Source organism: Pteronotus mesoamericanus, unplaced genomic scaffold, assembly GCF_021234165.1.
Source record: "Pteronotus mesoamericanus isolate MK-2021 breed Mesoamerican mustached bat unplaced genomic scaffold, CSHL_Meso_final scaffold_174, whole genome shotgun sequence".
NCBI lineage: Eukaryota > Metazoa > Chordata > Mammalia > Chiroptera > Mormoopidae > Pteronotus > Pteronotus mesoamericanus.
Window position 1 is genome coordinate 41,891,720 of NW_026555309.1, and position 6,000 is coordinate 41,897,719.

The window sequence follows — 6,000 nt, forward strand, 5'->3', positions numbered from 1 at the left end:
GCCCCCCACTGGGGACCTGGCCCGCAACCCAGGCAAGTGCTCTGATTGGGAAATCGAACCAGCGACCCCTTGGTTTGCAGGCTGGCACTCAGTCCCCTGAGCCACATCAGCCAGGGCGGAATTACCTCATTCTTAAAAATGCCTCTCGTGCCCACATCCAGAGAGGGCCACCCAGAACCTTCTCAAAGCGAAGGGTACCGAGCCAGGGGTCAAGGTCAGGGGAACAGGAGGGAGCCCTTGGCCTCCATCTGTAGGCTGAGCCGTGCCGGGGTGTAAAAGGTACACGTGTGCAGAGGCTTCTGTGGGGTTAAGGAGGTGAGGAGGACACACAAAGATGGCCTCCTGCACGGAGCGCTTCGGACTGCCGGGGAGGCTCGCTTCCGGCCACTCCGGTCGGGGGCACACCCCGCTAGACTGAAAAGGCCGACAGAAGGGTCCTGAGGAATGGGGACACTGGGGCAGGGGCCAGGGGACGGTCTCTGGTAAACGTCAGGTGGGAACAGCAAAGACTGGGTCAAAGGCCGATCTGTTCGTGGCCCTGAGTTTTGTCGTCTGTTCCATCAGGGTCAAATCAGACATCCGGGGACTCCCCCAAGGGCCCAGGTCTCTTCTGGCAGGACGCTCACCCTGGAGCACTGGGCGCCACTAGCCATCCGGTGTCGTCCCCCACCCCACCGCCCCCTCCGCACACCCTCCTTCCAGGAGCCTGAGCTGGCCCAGCAGGAGGCCAAGCAAGTGCTCAGGAGGTTAACCTCGCGTTCTGCAACAGAGACCGCCAGCCAGCCTGCCCCATCTTCAAATGTAAAGAGAAGGGACAACGAAGAGGGCAGCCCGGGGCCAGACTGAGGCCGGGAGACAGGCAAGGCAGCTGGAAATGAATCCAGGAGACTGGGCCCTTGCTCCACACACAGGCCCAGGTCCCTGACATCGATAGCCAAGGAGATGCCTCGAGAACGTCATTTGTGAGAATTAACAACAGACACCTCCGTGCTGTTCCCACAGACTGGGCACTGTTGTCAACCCTTAGACATAAATTAACTCAGTATCCCATGTCCTCACGAGACAGCGTGTATTATTCTCACTTGACAGGGGAAGCCCTGATTGCCCGTGTACGCTTCTCATTTTGGTAAGTCTCCATCCCCTCAACAAGTCATGGAAAACAACAAAGGCTTTCAAGTCCCGTCTCTCCAGGTTCAAAGCCTGGCTCTCCCACTTTGAGCCATGTGGCTAGAGGCAAGTCCCTTCCACTCCCGGGCCTCGGTTTCCTCATCGATTCAACGCAGCCGAAGCAGCTCAGGCCGAGCTCTGACAAAGATGACAGGGGGTGAGGGGATAGCACTGATCTGGAGAGAGATGCCCCGCCCCTCCTCCTCTCCCCCTGCCCCACCCCCGCCTGAATCTTAGATGCCTAGTCATCACCCTGGCTGGCTTTGGGAGGCACGGGGACCTTGAGTCATGCCTTGGATGGGACTCCCTGGAGCTGGGTCGCGTGGAAGAAACGCAGCTTCAGGCCATTGGAAAAACACAATGGGATCTTTCTTCCCCATCCACACTGAGGCAAGCTCAGGCCAGAGGCTCCAGCGCACCCAGGGGCCCCCAGTGCGGTTCCCATGTTCAGTCCCATCTGGAGGGGGCAGTCTGCATCCAGCCAGCCACCACTCAGTGGGCAGGGGGTGCCCTCTGTCACCAGGCTGATCTGCTTGCCACTCAAGGACACCTGGCTTACACTAAAAATAAGTCACTAAACAAAAAATCACCCACATACTGTCTGGAAAGTTTCCTCACCAGCAACTCACTAGAGATCCAATTTACCACCCCTCTGATAGCACCACTGACTACCTTCGGTACCCCTCCCCAGAGACCCCAGAGGGGTCTGGGGAGGCCAGCTCCAGTTTTACAGGGGCCTGAGCGAGCAGCTCCCTGTCCCTGGGCCTCAGTTCCCAACTGTAAAGTGGGAAGAAGGTGGACCAGGAACCTGAGTAACCACCGGGGAAGGAGCCATGCTACCCACTCTGTGTGTGTGTTTGAACTCCCAAGTGCCAGGCCCAGGGCCAGGTGCCAGGCCCAGGGCAAGGCCGGTACAGCCTTCCTCCTCACCCTCCTGGGGCTCATCCTCCAGCAGGGGCCGTGGTGCCACAAAGCTAAGTTGCAGGTCAGGGGGCACCCCAGGTTCCTCTCCTTACGCTAGGGCACTGCGCCTCAGCAGGTTTCTCACGCTTCCTGACCGCCCCCTACCATGACCCCCGCCCTGTGCCACCTGGGGCTGTGGTCTGTGCCCTCCTCATATCTCCACCCCAGCTGGGGAGCCCCTTGAAGTCAGGTGCTGGGCTTGGCTCTCTCTGTACCTTGCTGATTTCATTCCCCCTTTGGAAAACTTAGGAAAGACTCCAACATTTCTATCCAGGAGGCTAGGCTGGAAGGTTTGCCTTTAAACTGGGTTTTCATAGCCAGAACAAGGTTGTATTTAGATATGTTGTTCATTGGAGGTGGCTTAGGAGGAGCTTCAGTGTGGGTGGTGGATGGTACTAGGGGACTGAAGCCCTCCTGGGTGGCCACTGGCTGAGCTCTCTTTGAATCTTCAGTCTTTCCCAGTTACTTAAAGGGACCAAACAAACTGAAATGCCTACGACATCTGTGAAGAAGAGTTGGTCTTGGGCACAAGAGAACTAGGCGCCCCCCAGGCCCCCCCTCCCCCCGCTCAGATCCCCGCACACCCGCCGCCTGGCACCTCCCCCTCCAAGCCACAAAGGGGTGCTGCCCCTGACCCGCAGGGATGTCTGACAACAGAGGCAGAGACAACCCAGCTTCGGCCACTAATTTGACAGCGGGGGACAGCGCCTTTCCCTCCAACCTCACCACGTCGCACACGCCCTGCCCAAGGCTGAATCAGAGACCGCGGCGCATCTCCCCGGAATGCCGGAACAATTCCAGCTGTTCTCTTCCCTAGAGAGCAGGTCAGGAGGGTGGGGCGTCAGGGGCGCGAAGGAAAGCTGGGGAGGGTAGGCGGAGGCGAAAATGACGCCACTCCTAGCCCTAGCCAGCCCACGGCCACCAGAGGCCCGCACGGCCCCTCTGGGCTCTCCCGCGCCACCACAGCGCCAACCCTGGGCCACCTCCGGGGGCGCACCCTGCCCAGCGGCGCTCGCACACACTCGCTCCCGTGCTAATCTTACCAGCTGTGACACACCTCGGCCAGTCCCCCGCCTGCCCCCCACCCCCAACACACCGCGCGGGCTTCGAGGCTCAGTGGGCTCGGCCCCTCAGATGCATATCCTTTCTGGCTCAGTTTGGGAACCAGACACACCCACGCCCCTTCTCCAGCCTCATCTCCAGCTTCTTCCCACCTCCTTTCTACACACGCGCGCAAATCCCTCCTTCCCCAGACACCCCACTCCAGCGATACATCCCCCCCGCACCCACACACACTCCTAGGCCCTCTCCTTGCTCCCACTTACAGCGCGATCCTCAGCCCGCGCCACCAGCGGTGACTCTGGGAGAACGTCGGGAGGTAGGATCCAGGTGTTCCCCGGCCGGCTCTCCACCGCTTCCCCGACCCCCAGGACCCCACCTCCCCAGCTACAGAAAAGAAGCCTGAGGGTTCGTCTTGTATTTTTTTGTTTTCCTCCTCTTCTTTAATCAACGCCCCCGCCCCACTCCAGAGGTGCCCGCGCCCCAAAGCCCTCCAAACGCCACGGGGTCGCCGCGCACTTGCAGCTGGGAAGGACCGCAAAGCGCGGTCCAGGAGTTCCAGCAGCACCCAGGGGCGACCGAACCCCTCTGCCCCGCAAGAAGAGGGCATGGGGCTTACCTAGGGTAGAGGGAGAAAGGCGAAAGGAGCTGGAGCTAGGCTGGAGGTGTCAGGGGTGAACGGAGGAGAGAGGCGAGGATGGGCGTGCGCTTCTCAGACCGAGGCGAGAGTCCGCTGAGGTTTGTTTATGTCCGGGAGGAGGGCGACTTTATACGCACCGCGGCCCCGCCCCCGCGCCTCGCCCCGCCCTGCCCCTCCTGGACCCAGTTTGCTGCGGGGACACACCCCTTGCCCGCGCTCTGCTAGCTGTCGCTCCTCCCGCTCCCGCCCGCGCGCCTAGCTCAGCTCTGGCAGCGATCGGCCAGCGCCCGCCGAGCTACCGCCTGTTGCGCAAGCCCACGTAGGGGCGCGACGGGGAGGGACCTCTCGGCCCGGGCTGCGGTTCGACTCTTGCTGATCCCTCCCTTGACCGGGAGGCCGTGTGCAGTGGGCTTGCGTGCACGGGGAATGCGTTTGTGTGCGTGTGCGCGCTCATACATGTGCATGCAGACTTCCATGTGTCCCTGTGTGACCGAGTGGCTCCCATCTCGGTCTCAGAATTTCTTCTTCCGAGTCCCGTCGCCCCACGCGTGGACATCCCTTTGAGCCGACTGACTCCCCCACGTCTTCCAGGTCTGGCTCCCAAGCCCCCGTGCAGCTGCTTTCGCGCGGGCCTCGGCTAGCGCCCTGCGATTCTCACTCCATGCCCGCTCCTTGTTGCATCAGCTCTCCGCTGAAATCCTCGATCCCATTTCATCCCGTCCGTGCTGCCCACCCCAGCCTAATGCCGGGGCGATCCCCTTCCCCTCTACCTCCCCAGTTCTGAACCCACCTGCCCCCTTGCCCCTCCCCCCACCCCTCGCCTTCCCCAGAAGCCTGGCTGGGAAGCTTCTCACTCCTTCCTCTCCCGATTCCTGGAACTTAAACAGCGCACCCTCTCCGCCCTTAGCTGTCCTCTGCTGTCTTGTTTTTGTTTAACGACTGCCTCTGTGTTCTCAACCTGCACTGCACACTAGAATCCCCTAGGGAACTTGCTTTAAAACCCGGAGCGCCAGCAGCCCCCTCCCCCCAGGGCCTGTTTAATCAGAGCCTCTGGGAGCGCAGACCCAGGAGGCATGAAGGTGTTTTAAAAGCTCCCTGGGTGATTCGAATGGGCAGACCTGCTGAGAAACACTGCTGGAGGGACATCAGTGTGTAATAAAGGAATGTCACCACCCCCAACCTGGAGGTAGCCATGGTCCCCCGCCCCTCTGCCCACCCCTGTATTTGCAGGCTCCTCTGCCTCTCCCCTACCCTGTCTCTTTTGGCTGATTAGGAATCTTCACGCTTTGCTGGAGGCCAGGGACTTGGCTCTCCTTGGGGTATCCCACTAACCTCCTTAGGCCCTGACATGTACTAATCTTGTCATTTGGCAAATATTTGCTGAGCCCCTGCTGAGCCAGGTTCCGTACTCAGCCACCGGGAAAGGACCACAAAGGCAAAGTCCTTTCCCTTGAGGGCAGCGCCAAGAGCTGTGAGTCTCCACTTCCTGTCTACACAGGGAGGGTAAGCTGAGCTAATTCATTTGGTAACTGGGCTGAGCACCTACTGTGTCGAGGCTCGGTCCTAGACATGGGGTACGGCAATAACCAAAACGGTGCCTCCTCCACAGCCACCCTGCTGTCTGAAGCCCCTTCCATATCTAGCGATCTGTATAGCAGCTTTCTTGGACCCCTCGTATACGCGCATACTCCCCTTCCCCTGACCTCCACTGTTTTGGCCTTCGACAAACGTTTATGGAGCAGCTATGGTTTGCTACCTGCCAAAGATAGAGAGAGTCAAGTTCAAAAGCCTAGAGAATGCAAACCCGCGTGCGTGGGCGGGAGAAGGGCACTCTGCCCGGCCAGGTCACTCCCTGCCCCTTCGGGGTGAAGCACACAGAGCAACCCAGACCTGCAGCCAGAGGCCCGCAAGCTGCCCAGTGCGGGGCCAGGGGCGTGCCCAGGAGCCCCAGATTTCCGCAAGACAGTGGGCAGAGAACAAATTAAGGAAAGGGGGAAGGAGGAGATGGTTCCAGGAGCACAGGGAGGCGAAAAGAAGAATTTGAACAGTGAAGGAGAAGTTTCTCAGTAGAGCAGTGTTCTAAAGCCAGGGTAAAAGGAGACCCCGGCTCGTGCCCGGCAGAGTCCAAACCAGCCTGGAAGAGTGCTGCGGGGGGTGCCCTTGGACCCCAC

At 60.2% G+C, this 6,000-nt stretch overlaps 1 protein-coding gene across 1 annotated transcript in view; it reads right to left on the reverse strand.

Moving 5' to 3' along the window:
- Positions 1 to 3,947, reverse strand: part of NDRG1 (N-myc downstream regulated 1) — a 42,211-nt gene extending 38,264 nt beyond the window's left edge. The window contains exon 1 of the mRNA XM_054590518.1: positions 3,809 to 3,947. The gene's annotated coding sequence lies outside the window, so the exon portion shown is untranslated. The remainder of the gene's footprint in view (positions 1 to 3,808) is intronic.
- Between the last annotated feature and the right edge of the window lie 2,053 nt (positions 3,948 to 6,000).